A 21,141-nucleotide genomic window follows, 5' to 3' on the forward strand; every position below is an offset into this window, starting at 1 on the left:
TCATATTAAAAGCTTCGGAGAAGCAACGCTGGCAACAACTCAACAGCTTCAAAATGACATGCTACAAAATACGGTAAGTAGAGCAAGCAGAAGAATTACAACAATGCGGGAAAATACAATATCTATGCATGTACATACATACTTACATATACACTTGTATATTTGTATTGCATTATATGGGCGCATAGATTACTATGTCGGTGATACATCCATGCGCAGTGTGTCACAATGCAACTACCAAAAGTGTTGTTGTTTTTGCGGCAAGTGCCTGCGAATATATTGCAGCTAAAAGTGGGCCATGCACAGGTTGTTTCAACATGGGAGAACGAACTGGTTGAATGAGCAACACTGGAAGTGGGACAAAATAGCGATGGTGAGTACTCTGTAGGAAAATTGAGGATAGTGATGTGGGTTTGTTGCTGAGGGATTGAATATACATTATGTACCTACAAAATTAGATCTTTGTGAAAAAATTACAGTTCAAAGTGGCTTAATATTTGTTATGAAGAATTGTTTGTCGAAAATCTAAGGAGGGCGCGGAGTATTTGACATCGATCGGTCCAACCCGTTTCGTAGAAATTTTCTTCTCTCTATTGCGCTATGGAAGGTTTTTTTTGAACATCACACTGGGACGATCTCTTAAAAATAAAATTATAAATAGGCTTCTATCTCCGCAACTATTTACCGAATTTTCGAAGAAAAAAAATATGAAATGCACAAGTGGACTTAACTTCTTCAATAAAATTATATTAAACAATTAGTTAAAATTTCTTTTCAATAATATTTTTTTACAATATTCGCTGACTCAATCATTCCTTTAGGGCATCAATTTATGTATGCATATGTATTTGTTGAAATGCTTAAACGAACTCTGAATAAAGTTATACGTATGTATGTGTGTATGTAAGTATGCACGCCTAGAATGACTGCCACTTTATTGAGGCCAAACAAGGGAATAGAAAATGCAGCATCAGCATTGGCCGAACAGAGAGTAAAGAGGACGACAGGATAAGAACTTGTTTTTACTTCTATTTATGCGTGCATAAAAGTGGCCATACACGACGCACATGTGCGTTCGATCGGTATGTGTGCGATTGCGGTTTACTCGTGTATGGGCTTGTGCGCATACCGATCCATGTTCGCGAAAATATTTGATTTTTTACGATCGGTGTGCACACATGTGTGTCGTGCATGGCGGACGAACAATGGCAAGTGTTAAGGCCTGCTTTAGAGGCTTCAAAATATCAATTTTTTGGGAGGGAAAAAAATAATTGATTCATGCAAAATTTCTAGGCTTTATAGTTATATATTTGAACATCTTGGATACGAAATCTTTGATATTCTGCCTTTGGGAAGCAATTGCCCGATGCATCTCACATGTGCATTTTTCGGACGGCGGGCAGGATGCAGGTCGCAATTTCTATCAAAACAAAGTATGCAAAGAGATTCATATTTTTTAATAATTTATCTTCTAGTTAAACTAAGAAAATTCCAAAAAAGTGTACAATTTTACAAATTTTTTAAAAATTAAAAAAAGTGGTTTTGACCAAAAAATTTTACTTCATGTTGTTTAAATATATCTGCTAAACGCTCGGTCGCTATTTCCCTTCTAGCTTCGATAATATTTCGAATTCCCATCTATAACTTTGGGGACAGATTCTTAGATAAATTTTAAAGAGATTTAAGAAAAAAAAATTCGATTGTTTGAAGCTTCTAAAGCAGGCTCTCCCTTAAAGATTTCGTATCAGAATTTATTGATCTTATAAAAAATGAAGTGCTAATTTGGCAAACGAAAAGTGATAAATATAAAAATAAAATTGAGAGAAATAAAAGATGGAATAACTTATTAACGAAATACAAAAAAATAGATAAACATTAGGAATAAATTCAAAGAAATGTTCCGCTTGCCTGTCGCACATGTTCACTGTTTGAAGAACAAACTCAAAATGGATTTGCATGTCGTGTATGGCGAAACGATTTCATACAGATCGAACGCACATGTGTGTCGTGTATGGCCCCTTTAAGCAATTTGTTTTGCTACCGAGCACAAGTTGCAACAAATATGAAACAAAAGCAGAAAACAACAACAAAACCAATTATATAGCTGATGACTACAGCAAACAAGCAGCCAGTGAACATTTTTGCATCACTGTGTTGCTGATTTTTGTTGTTACCTTCTTGATTATGTATGTAGATACATATGTACATATGTATATGCTTAAGGTAATCCAAACACACATATGGATATATTTTTTCTCAATGTACATATGTATGTACGTATATTATATGCCAGTACACGTAACAATTCAATGCGTTATCTTATTTTTTATATGGTTAACTGGGTTATCGATGCAATTTGTTGCATATTTAAAGAAATAGTGAACCACGACAACAGCAACCACCTTCAAAAAATATAAGTGTGCATAAATTATGTTGCTAACCACCTTTACAAGATTTGTTGTTTGCCGCTGCGACTTTAAAAGACAGCATTGGTGGCAGAGGCGGGGTAAGTCGTTGTTATTGTTGCTGTATCTAAAAATTAGTGCTTGATATAGTAGAGACTGTCTTTGCAGCGCCGCTTGGAGTAGTGTGTAATAGCTGCGAAAGACAACGCTGTCAACGACCCGCCACCAACCAAAAATTAATTTAAGCCGCAGAAAAATTACATTTAATATCTGTTGTACTCCTAATTACCCCTTCGACTTGTAGGACAGCAGCGCTGTCGTCTTTTTTGTCTCCTCCTTCATACTATGTACTTAAGTACATAGGTAACCTAGCAATTGACATTTCATCCCAACAGTTATTCGCAGTTGTAACCGCGAGTGTCGTGAATTTAAGTTACATAAGTCGCTTAAAGTCGCGAAATTGTTGTTAAAATGTTCAAAATAATTAGTTTGAAATTAATTTATCAGTGTTATTATAGTAGTTCTAGTGAAATAATTGTGAAATTGAAGGAAATGAGTAATTTATGTGGTTGAAAGTGTGTTTTACAAAAATCGCTCTGAAAGTAGTAAGGGGAAGGACAAAAAGTAGCGAGTTGAAAGAATCTGCTACCAATTTGTACGGCGGTTAGCTCCATCGGAATAAAGAGTGAATTTACGATAATTTCTTGGGCACGATTCCGATTACTTTGGCGGAGGGGTAAAAAAAACGAATTTCCGTATAAATGGGGTATCTACGGATAGGTAAGCTCCTCCAGAGGAGGAATATCCAAAAATAATGTAAAAATTACTAATATTTTTTAAAATATTCACGATTAAAAGTTCAAAAATTTGCACTAAGAAAACATAATATTTCTCTATGTTTCACAAAATTTTTTCACATTTTTTACTTTGTATATTTAAATACACACTCTAAGCTTTGAAATAAGCTCACATTTCACATTAATTTTTCAATTTTTAAGCTAAATTTTGTAATTTAAAAATCACTTAGCACACTCATCGTTGAAAAGGTCAGATTGTTTACAATTATGAGGAAAACGAGCCTTGCCACATCTTAAACAGTAAATATGTAGGATTTTTAACAATTTTTCTTTGTTTGTTTTATCGCGTGATTCTTTTTTCTATATTAAACATAAAAAAATACTTTCTACCTATGTATATGTGTAAAACGTAATTTATGTGACTGAAGTACTTTCGCGAAGTACTCCTTTATGCATTGCGTTCGGTTTAAAAAATAACCCTGGTCGAGCGAATACCCGGGGTGACTGAAGTACTTTCAGTAGTACTCCTTTGCGTTGGCGGCCTTCGGCCGCGCTTAAAAAAATAACTGGTCGAGCGAATACCCGGGTGACTGAAGTACTTTCGCGTAGTACTCCTTTCTGCGTTGGCGGCCTTCGGCCGCGCACTAAAAAAATAACCCTGGCCGAGCGAATACCCGGGGTGACTGTAGTACTTTCGCGTAGTACTTCTTTCTGCGTTAAAAATAAAAAAACATATTAACTTTTTGCTGACAGATATAATAACCAAAAAATATAACCACTTTATATCCGAAACTCATATTTTAAATATAATAATATATATATCGTCACCTAAAATACAAACCAATGTATCATAAAAAATAAATGGAAATCGCTGAAAGATATAATAACCAAAATATATAACTACTTTATATCCAAAACTCAAATTTTGTTTCAATATGAGTGCATGATAACCGAAAAATATAACCACTTTATATCCAATATTGAAACAAAATTTAAGTTTTCGTTATAAAATTGATACATTTTAGTTATTATATCTGTCAGCGATATCCATTTATTTTTTACATTATATATATTATTATATTTAAAATATGAGTTTCGGATATAAAGTGGTTATATTTTTCGGTTATCATGCACTCATATTGAAACAAAATTTGAGTTTTCGTACTGTACTGTACTGTACACCTGTACACCTGTACACCTTACACTTTATTATATAATATTACTTATACAAATGTATATAATATTATTATATAATATTACTAATACATGTATACAATATTACTTATTTGCTTAATAAATTTAAAAAAGAAAATATCCATATGCATGAATAGAGGAATTTTTGCGAAAAAGAGGAATTTCAGCGAATTGCCTTGTCATCACATGGCAGCGCTCCATTGCTTCGTAATTTTTGGTAAACAAATGAGTTTCAAAAGAGTGTAAAATGTAATTTTTGAAATAAAGATTTTTTATATAAAAAAACCTGCTAAAAGTGTAAAATGTGGATTTATTTAAAAGTTTATAGTGTAATTTAATTAATTTGAAGAGAAAAATGTGAATAAAGTGTGTTTAACGTGGTGAAATAGCTTCTTGAAATGTTCGAATTTTGCGAATTTTTGAACTTTAAGGTCGAATATCTCCTAAACTAAGCGTTTGCGGTACCTATAACCTTACTTATATATTTTTTAATCAGGAGGACTTCCTCTTTCCAACGGTACCTTCAAATCGCGGCGCCAAAGAAATCGGAATTGTGCCATTTCTTGACTAAAATTCTTAACAATAATTTATTGTACAAATGCCGTATTACTTCTTTCAATACAATAAATAGTTTTAAATTCAAATTTGGTAGACATTTTGTAGTTCACAAAGGTTTGCATGAAAGTCAAATGTGGTCAGAGGACAATTTTTGCTACACTTAATTGGGCACACATATGTAGATATGTACATATCATACAGCATAACACGCAACAAGTATTTCCACTCCCTTGTAGGATTTGAATCCATTCTCGCTTTTCTTCACTACAGTGTTTCCCGTGGCCCAATAAAAGGTGCAAAGTCATATTTTTTTGCTGTTTGCATTGAATAATAAATAAAAGATCAGGAACCTTACTTTTTGTTTGATAAAATTTAATTTTTTTTAGTAAAAATTATCTGTTTGCAATCAGCTCACCGTACACTACTATTCTATTGCTTGCCCATAAAAATAGATATCCCAATAAAATTGGGTCTAAAAAAGTAATGGTAAGTGTTTCACACTTATTGTTGTGTGTAACAGGACCGTTATTCTTCAGAGAATATAACTAAAATAATAATCGACGGCAATATCATAAAAGAAAAAAAATTTAAAGCAAAACTCTCTTGGCCAATGGGCACTACTATTTCAATGCTCGCAACTGTACATACATATGTATGTGTATATACGCACATGTGTATATTTATATGTATTTATTTATACACAGTACATGTAATAAAACTTATGCTTCGTGATGAATGTAATTATTCTTAAGTAGTATGTACAGATATGTAAATAGTTGAATTTATGGAATGCATGTAAGGAAAGGGGGATTTTAAAGTGCGATATGCTTTTTTTACAAAGAAAAAATCCAAAGTTATAATAAGAAGTGATGTGTCAAAAACTACCCAACTACCGTGGGATTAGCCTCCTCAACATCGCATATAAGGTTCTATTGAGCGTATTGTGTGAAAGATTAAAGCCCACCGTCAACAAACTGATTGGACCTTATCAGTGTGGCTTTAGACCTGGAAAATCAACAACCGACCAGATATTCACCATGCGCCAAATCTTACGGAAAAGACCCGTGAAAGGAGAATCGACACACACCACCTCTTCGTCGATTTCCATTAAAGCTGCTTTCGACAGCACGAAAAGCGAACTGCCTCTATGCTCGCGATGTCTGAATTTGGTATCCCCGCAAAACCAATACGGCACAGTGCAAACTGACGCTGAGCAACACGAAGAGCTCCGTCAGAATCGGGAAGGACCTCTCCGAGCCGTTCGATACCAAACGAGGTTTCAGACAAGGCGATTCCCTATCGTGTGACTCTTTTCAACCTGCTTCTGGAGGCAAAATAGTTCGAGCTGCAGAACTTAGAATAGAAGGTACCATCTTTTTATAAGAGTGTACAGTTGCTGGCGTATGCTGATGATATTGATATCATCGGCCTTAACACCCGCGCCGTTAGTTCTGCTTTCTCCAGACTAGACAAGGAAGCAAAACAAATGGGCTCTGGCAGTGAACGAGGGCAAGATCTTTCCAAATATCTCCTGTCATCAAACAAACAGTCGTCGCACTCGCGACTTGGCACTCACGTCACTGTTGACAGTCATAACTTTGAAGTTGTAGATAATTTCGTCTATTTAGGAACCAGTATTAACACCACAAACAATGTCAGCCTGGAAATCCAACGCAGGATTGCTCTTGCCAACAGGTGCTACTTCGGACTGAGTAGGCAATTGAAAAGTAAAGTCCTCTCTCGACGAACAAAAGCCAAACTCTATAAGTCGCTCATAATTCCCGTCCTGCTATATGGTGCAGAGGCTTGGACGATGTCAACAACTGATGAGTCGACGTTGCGAGTTTTCGAGAGAAAAGTTCTGCGAAAGATTTATGGTCCTTTGCGCGTTGGCCACGGCGAATATCGCATTCGATGGAACGATGAGCTGTACGAGATATACGACGACATTGACATAGTTCAGCGAATTAAAAGACAGCGGCTACGCTGGCTAGGTCATGTTGTCCGAATGGACGAAAACACTCCAGCTCTGAAAGTATTCGACGCTGTACCCGCCGGGGGAAGCAGAGGAAGAGGAAGACCTCCACTTCGTTGGAAGGACCAAGTGGAGAAGGACCTGGCTACGCTTGGAATATCCAATTGGCGCCACGTAGCGAAAAGGAGAAACGACTGGCGCGCTGTTGTTAACTCGGCTATAATCGCGTAAGCGGTGTCTACGCCAATTAAGAAGAAGAAGGATGTGTCAAAAATTGGTAAGCAGTTCATTTTGTACTTAAGTATTTTGATTTTGATCTGTCAGTTTGTAGTGTCAGCTTTTTCGATCTGCACAATTTGTTCGGAGAATGTAGCGTCGTTTCGGGCAATATTCGTAATCCATGCCAAATTTCGTTAAGATAACTTGTCAAATAAAAAAGCGCCATACAAAGACTTCATTTTAATTAATCTGTTTGTAAGACCTACCAAACAAATATGCTAAAGTGGTCTGATAACGAAAAAATAGCAGCTTCTTGTGGAAAAAGAACGTATTCAAAAACTCAGCGTTAGTGAGTTTCAAAGATACATATGTATGTACATATGTATTTGAAAGTGAAGTGGGGAAAACTTTAGTATTTCGTCCCAGGATTTCGGGAATAAAATGGGTATGGTCGGATAGAGGAGGTTCTCCAGATCAAGAATATATATAGTATAGCCGCAGGAAACTTATAGTTTTCAGATATTTGCGTTTGAAGTTGAAAATTACCACTATTTGAATTATGTATTTTTATACTCTCGCAGCAAAGTTGCTAAGGAGAGTATTACAGTTTTGTTCACATAACGGTTGTTTGTAAGTCCTAAAACTATAAGAGTAAGATACAGGGTTATATATACCAAAGTGATCAGTGTGACGAGTAGAGTTGAAATCCGGATGTCTGTCTGTCCGTCCGTCCGTGCAAGCTGTAACTTGAGTAAAATTGAGATATCATGATGAAACTTGGTACTCGTATTTCTTGGCTTCATAAGAAGGTTAAGTTCGAAGATGGACGAAATCGTCCCAGTGCCACGCCCACAAAATGGCGAAAACCGAAAACCTATAAAGTGTCATAACTAAGCCATAAAAAAAGATATTAAAGTGAAATTTGGCACAAAGGAACGCATTAGGGAGGGGCATATTCGGACGTAATTATTTTGGGCGTGGCCCCGCCCCCTACTAAGTTTTTTGTACATATCTCGGAAACTACTATAGCTATGTCAGCCAAACTCAATAGAGTCGTTTCCTTCAGGCATTTCCATATACAGTTCAAAAATGGAAGAAATCGGATAATAACCACGCCCACCTCCCATACAAAGGTTATGTTGTCAGAAACACTAAATTTTACGGAAGAAATGGCAGAAGGAAGCTGCACCCACTCTTTTTTTTTAAATTGAAAATGGGGGTGGCCTCGCCCACTTATGGACCAAAAACCATATCTCAGGAGCTACTAGACCGATTTCAATGAAATTCGGTATATAATATTTTCTTAACACCCTGATGACATGTACGAAATATGGGTGAAATCGGTTCACAACCAGCCCTTCTTCCAATATAACGCTATTTTGAATTCCATTTGATGCCTTCTCTGTATAATATACATATATGTTCATTAGGAAATGAAAATACAATTCAATAAGTACACAAATTGATCTAATCTAATTAATTTTACAGGAAAATAAAAAAATATGTAAATTATTATCACTTTATCATGCGAGAGTATAAAATGTTCGGTGACACCCGAACTTAGCCCTTCCTTACTTGTTCATTTTTCGTTTGTACACACTTTTTGCATTATATAGTGCAAAAATAGTTTTATATCAATATTAAACTTATTGTGTATTAATTATGTATATGTATTGGGTATTAATCCATACCCATTTTATTCCCGAAATCCTGGGACGGTATTCTAAAGCCGACCTGTGAAGTGTTTAACATTGTTAAGCGCTTTATTTGTATGTTGATATGTTGATCTAAATAAAGAATTAAAAAAACACTTGTTCACCGAACATTTTATACTCTCGCAAAGTGATAGATAAAGTGATAATCGAGATTTCATTATCCGTCATTTACATATTTTTCAAATACCGTATTTGTGTAAAGTTTTATTCCGCTATCATCATTGGTTCCTAATGTATATATTATTCAGAGAAGGGATCAGATGGAATTCAAAATAGCGTTATATTGGAAGAAGGCGTGGTTGTTAACCGATTTCACCCATATTTCGTACACGTCATAAGGGTGTTATGAAAATATTATATACCGAATTTCATTGAAATCGGTCTAGTAGTTCCTGAGATATGGTTTTTGGTCCATAAGTGGGCGACTCCACCCCCATTTTCAATTTAAAAAAAAAGCCTGGGTGCAGCTACCTTCTGCCATTTCTTTCGTAAAATTTAGTGTTTCTTACGTTTTTTGTTAGTCGGTTAACGCACTTTTATTGATTTCCAACATAACCTTTGTATGGGAGGTGGGCGTGGTTATTATCCGATTCCTTCCATTTTGGAACTGTATATGGAAATGCCTGAAGGAAACGACTCCATAGAGTTTAGTTGGCATAGCTATAGTAGTTTCCGAGATATGTACAACAAACTTAGTAGGGGGCGGGGCCACGCAAATATGCCCCTCCCTAATGCGATCCTTTGTGCCAAATTTCACTTTAATATCTTTATTTATGGCTTAGTTATGACACTTTATAAGTTTTCGGTTTTCGCCATTTTGTGGGCGTGGCAGTGGCCGATTTTGCCCATCTTCGAACTTAACATTCTTATGGAGCCAATAAATACGTGTACCAAGTTTCATCACGATATCTCAATTTTTACTCAAGTTACAGCTTGCACGGACGGACGGACAGACGGTCGGACGGAGAGACAGACATCCGGATTTCAACTCTACTCGTCACCCTGATCACTTTGATATATATAACCCTATATCTGACTCTTTTAGTTTTAGGACTTACAAACAACCGTTATGTGAACAAAACTATAATACTCTCCTTAGCAACTTTGTTGCGAGAGTATAAAAAGATTACCCTACTGACCCCTTAACGTGTGCGTTTGTGGTAGCGAAAAATTGACGTTGCAGGACAGGCGACAGAAGCTGCAGCAGCTAATATAAACGTCGCTGTCAACCACCTGACCATTAAAGATATATTGCGTGCATATTTGTATTAGTTACGCTTCCCCACTTTGTATTAAAATGGTTTTTAGTTGTCTAAGCAATTTTCAATTTCAGCAATAATTTTGGCTGCCTAAGTACCCCTTCTACTTGTAAGCGATTTTATTCCTATTCTCCTTAATACACTAGTTAACCGCGTAATTGATTTCGTATGGTTTAATATTAATAGTAATATTATTAAATGAAAGGAAAGGTGTAAATTTTGTAGTGTAAAGTATTGTTAAAAGTCATGACTGAAAGTTGTAACGAGAAGACAAGGGAGTAACATCTTGAAAGGTCTGAAACAACTTGAGTTCGAAATTTCTTACAATTTATTGCAAGAATTTATGTAGAATCATTATAGAGAGCACCTTTTTTTAGACGGATAGATCATATAAGACCAACCAACACAAAATTGAGTGTAATTCATTAATAATTTCGTTGTACAAGGAGCACTGAATTCTTCCGAAACATCTTTAAAATAAATTTTTGCCCCGCTTTGATCTTGACATGTTGCAAGAGCATGAAATGTTCGATTACACCCGAATTTAGCCTTCCCTTACTTGTATATTTGAAAGCTATTAATATTTAATTAGTTAACTTTAAGTTAGTTAGGACCTTATTTAGGGAAGGAAGCATATGTATATGGTACGTATAAATTGAATAAATGCATATTATTTTTCTTGAAAAATACATACATAAGTATGTATATACATACATATGTAAGTATATGGAATAAGAAGACATTATCTGCACCACTTAAAATGCATCAAAGTATAAAAAAAATTGAAAATCGCAATCAGATATAATAACCAATATATAACCATTTTTAACGAAAACTCAAATTTTGTTTCAATTTGTGTGGTCTATTATATCGTTTTTCCTTCGCCTGTAAACTTATGAAAAGTGATGTTACGTTTTACCTTGCATTTTAGGTGACGCTATTTACTTCCATGGCTTAAAGAATCTCCATAATTTTGTTTTAATAAAAGCGCAGTAAAGATATCGAAGTCATTTAAAATTTCTAACGGTTTTAGAAACTGGCTTAACTAACAAAAAATAAATACGTATACATCTACATCTACATGCATACATAATAATGTTATTAGCTAGACAAAAATTTTGAAACGATGATTACATATTTACATCTCAAATTTTAGAAGACAAGTAATAAATGACGAATAATTTACGGTACCATGCTATAAATAACTGCTTACATATTTGGTAAAATCCCATTTTATTTACTTTGGCCTTCCCACCAAATTTCCAGCATCAACTAACCAACAAAAAATTACATACATATGTACATACTTATATACTTAAGTATATATGTACATAACCATATTTACAATTGCCTTTAAAAAATGAAATGAAATAAAATGCTCTTAACAGCCAAAGCGAAAAACTAAAAAATTTAAACAACAAAATGCGTTGACGAACACAAGCTGTGGAGCAAATAAATGAAAAAGAATGAGTTGAAGAAATTGTGAAAAAGAAAGTAGAAAATAAAGGCGGAGAAAAACCAGTTGAACACGATTTTATTACGTTTGCATGTCGTTTGTTGATTTTAGATGCACAGCTAAAAAAATAACACATATGTATGTAATGAACCAGAAAAAAAAATTACATCACAAAATGGAAAAATGATTTTCTTGCAGTAAATAAGTGGAGTAACGGCTTTTAGCGTAGGTAAATACCGATGAAAAACTGTGGATATATAAACATACATACATATGTATGTATAACTGTAAAATTAATTTATTGTATATGACAACAAAAGCAAGAATAAGCTAGCATAACCTGTTATGATGACATATGCAAAGCTTAAGGATCGGAAGATTTTGTGGGTTATAATTGTAACGTATTTCTGTGTTATTTTAGTTTTGGGGTTGTAAATATAATTATAAATGTATGTAAGTACATACATATAATGATCAAGTGCCTTATGCCATTTTCCGACCAAAAATTAGAAGTTATTTGTTTACATTTAATGTATTCACTTATCTCCTGACGCAAATGGGAGACATCCAGTAACCAGCAAAAACAGTGAAATATCTAGGAATCACCCTGGATAGGAAGTTTTCGTGTAAGTTTTGGATGAGCAGTACCAGTGCACTCGAGCTTAGCTAACAGATTTTAAACTCTTAGCGCTATGGTTGTTCCTCAAAAATGAAAGCTGGATTATATAAGATGCCAAATGGAGGATGGAGTCATGTGTAGAAGTTCACGCAAGTGAGGAAAGTTCTCTGACCGCCATTCACTTGGGAGTGGCCAGAAACGATTGTTTTACATATCTTGGTCTTTCACCAAGTATCTGAGTAGCCTAAGAACATCCGTTTGAAGGCGAGCTAAAGTGAGAAGGCGAAACATCCCCTACATAGGGTTATGCGCTGGGTTTGGGACCCGCCACGTAAAAAGCACCCCTCAACCCCCACCCCCCCAATGAAAGACTATCAACTGCCTCGGATGAGAGACCCCCCTTTTGATTACGACCATGGCAAACGAAATAAGGACTACGATATTAGGACATGCACCTGGAATGTTCGGTCCCTTAATTGGGAAGGTGCCGCTGCACAGCTGGTTGATGTCCTCGTGAAAATAAAGGCTGATATCACCGCCATCCAAGAAATGCGATGGACGGGACAAGGACAGAGAAGAGTAGGTCCTTGTGACATTTACTACAGTGGCCATATAAAGGAACGCAAGTTTGGTGTGGGAGAGAGACTCCGTCGCCGAGTACTATCATTCACTCCGGTGAATGATCGTCTAGCCACAATCCGCATCAAAGCGAGGTTCTTCAACATATCGCTGATTTGCGCCCACGCCCCGACGGAAGAGAAGGACGATGTGAACAAAGATGCCTTTAGCGAGTGCTTGGATCGCACTTATGAGAGCTGAGGAGTGCCGTGTCGCAGCGGAGAGAAAACAGGCTGCCTACCTCGCAACGTTACGATCGACCACAACACGTGTGGGATGGGATAGATAACGAGAGTTGAAGAGGGAAGCGAGACGCATTTGCAGACAGAAAAAGAAAGAGGCCGAAATGCGTGAGTATGAGGAACTTGATAAGCTGGCCGATATGGGTAATGCTCGAAAATTCTACGAAAAGATGCGGCGGCTAACCGAAGGTTTCCAGCCCGGAGCATACTCTTGTAGAACCCCCAAAGGTGATCTAGTCACCGACGCCCAGAGCATACTTAAATTATGGAGGGAACGCTTCTCCAGCCTGTTGAATGGCAGTGAACGCGCAACGCCAGGAGAAGGCGAACCCGATTCCCCAATCGATGACGATGGAGCCGACGTTCCATTGCCCGACCATGAAGAAGTTCGAGTAGCAATTACCCGCCTGAAGAACAACAAAGCGACGGGGCCGATGGAATGCCGGCCGAGCTATTCAAACACGGTGGCGAAGAACTGATAGGGAGCATGCATCAGCTTCTTTGTAAAATATGGTCGGACGAAAGCTGCCTTTATGCCGCGATGTCTGAATTTGGTATCCCCGCAAAACTAATACGGCTGTATAAACTGACATTGCATGACACACCCTAATGTGTATACAATCGTTGTATATGCATAGATGTATTATATACCATGTATGTACATACATTAGTGCTTAGGCATATACATATGTATGTAGTACTACAAGCATATTTGTATCCTCTGTACAATAAGTTAAGAGTCAAACAAACGAACGAAGTAATCAAAAAGTTTCCAAATTATCTACAAAATACACCAGCATCGCAGCCATATTGAACCGAACAAGCAGGTAAATAAAACTTTAGCCAAAAAGAAAACGGTAAAACCAAATAGAAACTGGTTAAAGCTACAAAAGATTGAATTTCGGTATAATACCGTTCGGTTGCCTACAAAGTTTGCTGAATAAATATGTATGTATGTATGTATGTATTTACACATGTATACATATGCATATGTTTGTATGTATACAAGCGATCTCGCGTCTGTTTGTTTGACTTTTGTCTGGAGAAAAAGGCACGTAAAAATTGAAGAGGCCACAGTTTGCTTTTGCCGCCATACTGTTCGCGAGATGCGGGCGACTCACTTGAAAGAGCAAAATTAAAAATAAAAAACACTATTTTGGTGGGTAGCGAGTTGGCAGTACGATAAAAGCACGAAAAAGATAGAAAAGCTGTATATTTTCAAATAGTGCTTAAATATTACATGCATATGTATATACTTAGATATACATTCCAAATATGTACATACAAATATGTGTAGATTTAGTAATACGTATGTGTTAGTGTGTTTGCCACTTGCAATCAACTTCTCTGTTGCTGCTAATTGCACAGCTTTGGACCCGTTTGGCCTGCTGACACAATCCTAGATTCGTTTTTATGTCATGTTGCAAGCAAATCATTGTCCATTACGACATATTGTTGTTTTTATTGCTTTTTTGTTGTTAACTGTTTTTCTTTTTTGTAAGCTTTGCTATATTCGTTAGACTATACATTTATTATAAAAATATTTGTATACCCTGAGAGACCCTATAAAGTGTATATAGTGAAATTCCTATTACGGACAGTCCTCACAGTCGGACATCTACAATAACTGGATAAATTTCATGAACAAAACGTTTTCATTATAACTTTCATACAAAACCAATTGCTATAACCGGACTTGAGTACGTTTCAATGATCGGACACGAACACTATTTTCCTAAAGTTTTGTTTAAACTATCTCTGATAAACGGACAAGCTTTCGTAAAATGTCTCAAGAAAACTGATTTGATCATTTGAAATGTTTTAAGACAGATTTTTAAGAACAATGTGTTAAATGATCTCAAAAAAGAAATTATGTTGCGTTGGTGCCGTCTGTTTCGCGGTGGCCCAACCGAAACTAATGGAATAATTGTCATCATTCACTTCTGGCTGACATTGACTCGCATATATTAGTTCAATAGAAATATAGTTCTGGGTTGGAGCTTCTGACTTTAAGAATATATTTTAAAGACTGGTTTTTTCCTTAGCTATCAACACGTCAATAAAATAAAGAAATTATTGCTTGAAATTAGACAATTAACTGTCAGATTTCTTACTAGCATCGTTGGAATATCGGAAGAATTAGTGAAACCATTTGAAAATATCATTTGGATCTAAGAAAAAAGAAAGCCCGATTGGTTCTAAAATCACTAAATTTTTTTGAAAAACAGCGTCCCGTTAACTTTTGTGAAGTAATGCTTTCCGACCACCCGAATGTCATTAAAGGTATTATTACTGGCTTAGAGTCTTGGATCAATGCTTGCAACCAGGAAACAGATGATCAGTCGGTCGAATATCGTGGCAAAGGTGAGCCGAAGACGAAAAACCACATCAAATCATGTCAAAAATCGAGCTTACATATGTTGACAGTTTTCTTCGTTGATAGAGGTGTGGTGCATTCCGAATTCTTTCCGATCGGCCAAACTGTCAACAACGACTACTATTTGAGAGGTCGTTTGTGCGAGTCTATTGCACCTCGATAACGCACCTTCGCGTACTGCATTGATTTTTCGTGAGTTTTTCGCCAAACTTTTTTTATTCGCCTGATTTAGCTCCGTGTGACTTCTGGCTATTCAGCAAACTTAAACGCCCGCTCCGGGGAGACCGTTTTGACTCAATCGAAAACATTGAAGGCTATTCCGGATATTGACTTTAACAACTATTTCGAGGATAGGAAAAAACGTAGGCGCAAGTGTATTGGGGGATTACTTTAAGGGGGACGACATTAATTTTGAAAAAGAAATTAATAATTTTAAAATTATGAACAAAATCTTACTATTTTTGGCTCATAGTAGTATGTATAAAAATATAAATACATTAATTGCTCTTTGCTCCACTAACCACTTTCCAACCTAACCTAACGCTGCAATTATTTTAGTCGATTTGTCAAGCAAGCTATACTTTCAATTAATTATGTAGTTGTGTGAGCAAAAAGTAGAAATTACCAGCTTTGCACTTTTCTTTGCAAAACTAATCGGCCTGTAATAAAAGTACAAAAAATGTATAAAGATAGCGATCAGTCGGTTCTACAGACACCTAGTATTAATAGAAAATTACTAAAAATAATTGTCAGTCAACACGACAAGTTGCATTTGCCGTTGCTGTCAAGTCACGCAAACTGTCACTCATAAATCTTTAGCCAACTTAACACTATACTGAATATAATATACATACATATGTACATATGCATACGTAGCTATGATCGTACAAATAAGCTATAGAAATTCATACTGTGAAGCGCTGAGAACGCATCTGTGCTAGAAAGGAGGGGTTCAAGTGGAATATGAAGGCGGATTTTTCAGACTCTCACTGGTCACTTTGTGATGCCAGTTAGTTATAATGGTAGGGTTGATCATATGCACATGTGTTTTTGTGTGTGCATCGGAGGTGGTGCGATCGCGTGATTGAACTGTTGAATGGTTGGACGACTCGTGGACTTCAGCTAGTCAAGCTGCACGATTGTTAGTCAGGCCACCAGTTGAGTGATTACTTTCAGTTGTAGAGGATGGGTAGTGGACTCTCATGTCTATTACATGCCCTGTAGGAAAGCTTCGTTTTATGACGTTAGGTAGAGAATTTTTTAATTTAATATTAAAATGCAAAGGAAGACTCCCTCTAAGACTAAACAGCTGCTACCACGAAACTTATAAAATGAAATAAAAAAACTGCTTTGAATCATAGAGATTTAAGAAATATCAAAAAGTCAGTTGGCTATATGTTTGCCAACTTACTTTTTGATATTCTGACGTGAGAATGAAAATTTCCATATCCATATAATAATACTTTTACAAAGGTTATATCTAACTTCGTTTTCTTATGAAAATTCCAATTTCGTTCTTACTGGGTACATTGTGTAACGAAGAATAGCTTTGTATTTTTTTTCATTTGTGCTAAACATCAGCACTTCGTTGACAGCCTGTCATATTGCACATTATTCGTTTAAAAACTTTTCATTTGTTTGTATTGGCCACTATTAGAAGTTTGCATGCAGCTCGTAGCATGATTGAACATTAATAATAGTAATAGACTTTGTCACCGCACAAATACAATGTGTAAACAAAGTGTATCTAGATACTAGGTATTAGAGAAGAGAGATGAAAGTTAACAGTAAAACATAAATACTAGTGTAAAACAGGGTGACACAATATACAAGGTTCGCACAATTTTTTTAAATATACATACATATGTATATATTTTTGAAATTTTTATAGAATACATTTTTTTGACATTTTGATTTCATAGAATGTTCTATACTCGTTATTTTTTATGACACCGCAACTGAGGTCCACAGATCTTTTTTATAAATCATTTGCCTATAGTTTTTTAAATAAAATTTTCTTATAATTATTATTACTAATTTTTATATGTTAAAAACTATTACATAATTTTTTACTTTCAAAAAATTTTAAATTAGTAAAAGAAGTAATAAATAATTATTTTTTAATAATTTAATTTTTTTTGGAAATCAAAAAAAGATTAATAATTTGAATTTCTTTTTGAAAATACCTACATATAATAATTTCTAAAGTTAATTAAATTTAAATGTATTTAAAACATAAAAATAATAATCATAAATGAGAATTAAAAAAATTAAATTGATCAATTAAAATTAAATTTAAAAAATAATTAATTTAAATAAATTAATTTTTTAAATTTATTTTTAAATCTCAAATTAAATTAAATATTCTTTAAACTTATTTTAATTAACTAATATACATTTTTTTAATTCACAAATTAACTTAATTAATTTTTAAAATTAACCAAATTAAAAGAATTAATTTAAGTAATTTAATTTTGTTTTAATTTAATTTAATTAATTAATTTAATTTAAAATTTTTTTTTGTTTTTATGTTTTTAAATACATTTTAATATATGTATGTTAATTTAATTTTGTTTTATTATTCTTTTTTTTTTAATATGTTTTTTAAATTTTTCATTAAGCCCTTTTCATAAAAATGAATTCGTCGTTCAAAAGCATACGCAGTCGCAGCAAGTGTCTAAAGATTTAGTTAATAGTTTTTGCTTTTCATTTATTCCCTTTTGATTTCTGCTATTGAAGTTTTGCTCATTTGCATTTCTGTGTCGCTAAAAATTAAATGTAGTCAGCGTGCAAATAGCTATTATAAAATTGCAAAAAAATAACAAAATACAAAAACGACAATAAATAAAAACAACGAAGAGAAAATTGCAGTTTTGATGCGAATGTGTGAGAAATACACAATATTGTAGTTGCAATAACAACAAAAGCAAGAAACCAACCAAACGAACATGCAAAAGGTGGAAAACCTTGTATTTGAACGCGACATATGACTAACAATAGTTTCAGATAGTTACATATGTAAATCGCATATACATACCTACATATATATAGTATATATGTACATAGATACATGTATTTATTAGTTGTTCTAGGCATTTAGTTATATTAGCGTAGTAAACATTTTAGCACGAATTCGGTAGTACTGCTTCGAGCTGGCTGACGAATGCATTTAACTTAACACATTAATTAATTTGGTAGTGGCGAAACGAACAAGCAAGGCATAGTCACACAGACTTAGACTGGAAAAAAGTTAAGCCATTTTAATTAGGAGCCTTTTTGCTTTTGAATTTAACTGTATAACTTTAAAAAGATCACTGAAGAGACAAAACAATTTGTAGTTAATAATAGGGATTCTTCCTCTGTTAGAGGACTATAAAATAAATAATAAATGAGGTAAATAAATGTGTGGTGTCACGTTTGATGTCATCCGACAAATGGTGGATTCTCATTTGTGTCAGAATTGTAATTATTAATATTTTTTATATCAATGGGAAACGTTTAATGGAAAAATTAAAAATTTTCCTTTAAATTTTGTGTAAGACGGGAATTCTTTAGTGGAAACTAGTTCGCTTCTATAATCATATGTAGTTCCAGATGCCAAGATTCAAGATGAAAATAGTGTGTTGTGATATCATAATATACTGCTTTCGGCTGATTTTGATATGAAAATTTACATACATATGTATATCCTTTTCTTCCAAAGAAGTTGCTCATATGTAGGTATCGCATACAAATGTTACGATCGGAATCATGAGTTATTATCCAATCGAACTACTGTAGCCAAGATAAAGACATGCTAATATGTAAGAAATGCACCTGTAAAGGGTATTATAGCTCCGGTACATCCGAAGCGTTTTTTCTTATATTTATTGGTAGGCGAAAAAGTCTATATTTCATATGCAATTTTATTCGATTTATACTCTTGCAACCAGTTGCTACAGAATAATATAGTTTTGTTCACCTAACGGTTGTCCGTATCATCTAAAACTAAGTGAGATAGATATAGGGTTATTATGTATGTATGTATATATAAATGATTAGGATGACGAGAAAAGTTGAAATCCGGTTGACTGTCTGTCTGTCCGTCCGTTCGTCTGTCCGTCAGTGCAAGCTGTAACTTGAGTAAATATGTCGATGAAACTTGGTACACAGGTTCCTTATTACCAAAACAATTTCGAGTTCATAGATGGGCATAATTGGACTACTGCCACGCTCACAAATCGCCTGGATTTTGGCACAAGGGATCGCAGTAGAAATGGTCATCTGTGACAAACAATTTTAAAAAAAGTGGGCGTGACTCTGTCCTATATTCGTTTAATGTACATCTTCTTAATTGGCGTAGACACCGCTTACGCGATTATAGCCGAGTTAACAACAGCGCGTCAGTCGTTTCTTCTTTTCGCTACGTGGCGCCAATTGGATATTCCAAGCGAAGCCAGGTCCTTCTCCACTTGGTCCTTCCAACGGAGTGGAGGTCTTCCTCTTCCTCTGCTTCCAGAGCTGGAGTGTTTTCATCCATCCGGACAACATGACCTAGCCAGCGTAGCCGCTGTCTTTTAATTCGCTGAACTATGTCAATGTCGTCGTATATCTCGTACAGCTCATCGTTCCATCGAATGCGATATTCGCCGTGGCTAAATCTTTCGCAGAATTTTTCTCTCGAAAACTCGTAACGTCGACTCATCGGTTGTTGTCATCGCCCAAGCTTCTGCACTATATAGCAGGACGGGAATAATGAGCGACTTATAGAGTTTGGTTTTTGTTCGTCGAGAGAGGACTTTGCTTCTCAATTGCCTACTCAGTCCGAAGTAGCACCTGCTGGCAAGAGTTATCCTGCGTTGGATTTCTAGGCTGACAGTGTTGGTGGTGTTTATGCTGGTTCCAAGATAGACGAAATTATCTACGACTTCAAAGTTATGACTGTCAACAGTGACGTGAGAGTCTAGTCGCGAGTGCGACGACTGTTTGTTTGATGACAGGAGATATTTCGTTTTGCCTTCGTTCACTGCCAGACCCATTTTCTGTGCTTCCTTGTCTTGGAGAATGGAGTCATGTGTAGAAGTTTACGCAAGTGAAGAAAGTTCTCTGATCGCCATTCACTTGGGAGTGGCCAGAAACGATTCTTTTACATATGGCTCAAGCAGCTCACTACTTCCGGTCTTTGACCAAGTATCCTCTGGGTAGCCTAAGAACATCCGTTCGAAGGCGAGCTAATGTGAGAAGGCGAAACATCCCCTCCGCAGGGTTGTGCGCTGGGTTTGGGACCCGCCACGTAAAAAATCTTACCAGTGAAAATCAACAATCAGACTCGTTTAATGTACATACATATCTCTTAAGCCATTCAAGCGACAACAACCAAATTCGCCTAGCGCAAATTTGGAACTTCTACCTACAGTGTTAAAAGTGAGAAAATCGGGTGGTAACCCAGCTCATTCCCCATATAACAATACTGTTAAAAACAACTAAAACCGCGACAAATCAATAAGTAAATAAGTTAGAGACTTTAGATTTTACCATCGAGTTGGTATTATAAGGCTTTATTGGAGCCGGTGTCAAATTTTGGACGATAGGCGTAATACCGCCCACGTTTAAGTGAAAACACATATTTCGAGACCCAACGGACCAATTTCTACAAAATTTGGTATGTGACATTCCTCTGTTGCTGTATGAAAATGGGCCTATTTTCCATACAATACAACTTTATATT

The 21,141-nt window shown here is 35.5% G+C and overlaps 1 long non-coding RNA gene across 1 annotated transcript in view; it reads right to left on the bottom strand.

Annotated features, from left to right (window-relative positions):
• Nucleotides 1–21,141, bottom strand: part of LOC120771211 — a 28,338-nt gene that overhangs the window by 779 nt on the left and 6,418 nt on the right. The gene's annotated exons all lie outside the window — the stretch shown is intronic.

This window comes from Bactrocera tryoni, chromosome 3 (assembly GCF_016617805.1).
Source record: "Bactrocera tryoni isolate S06 chromosome 3, CSIRO_BtryS06_freeze2, whole genome shotgun sequence".
NCBI classification, from domain to species: Eukaryota; Metazoa; Arthropoda; class Insecta; order Diptera; family Tephritidae; genus Bactrocera; species Bactrocera tryoni.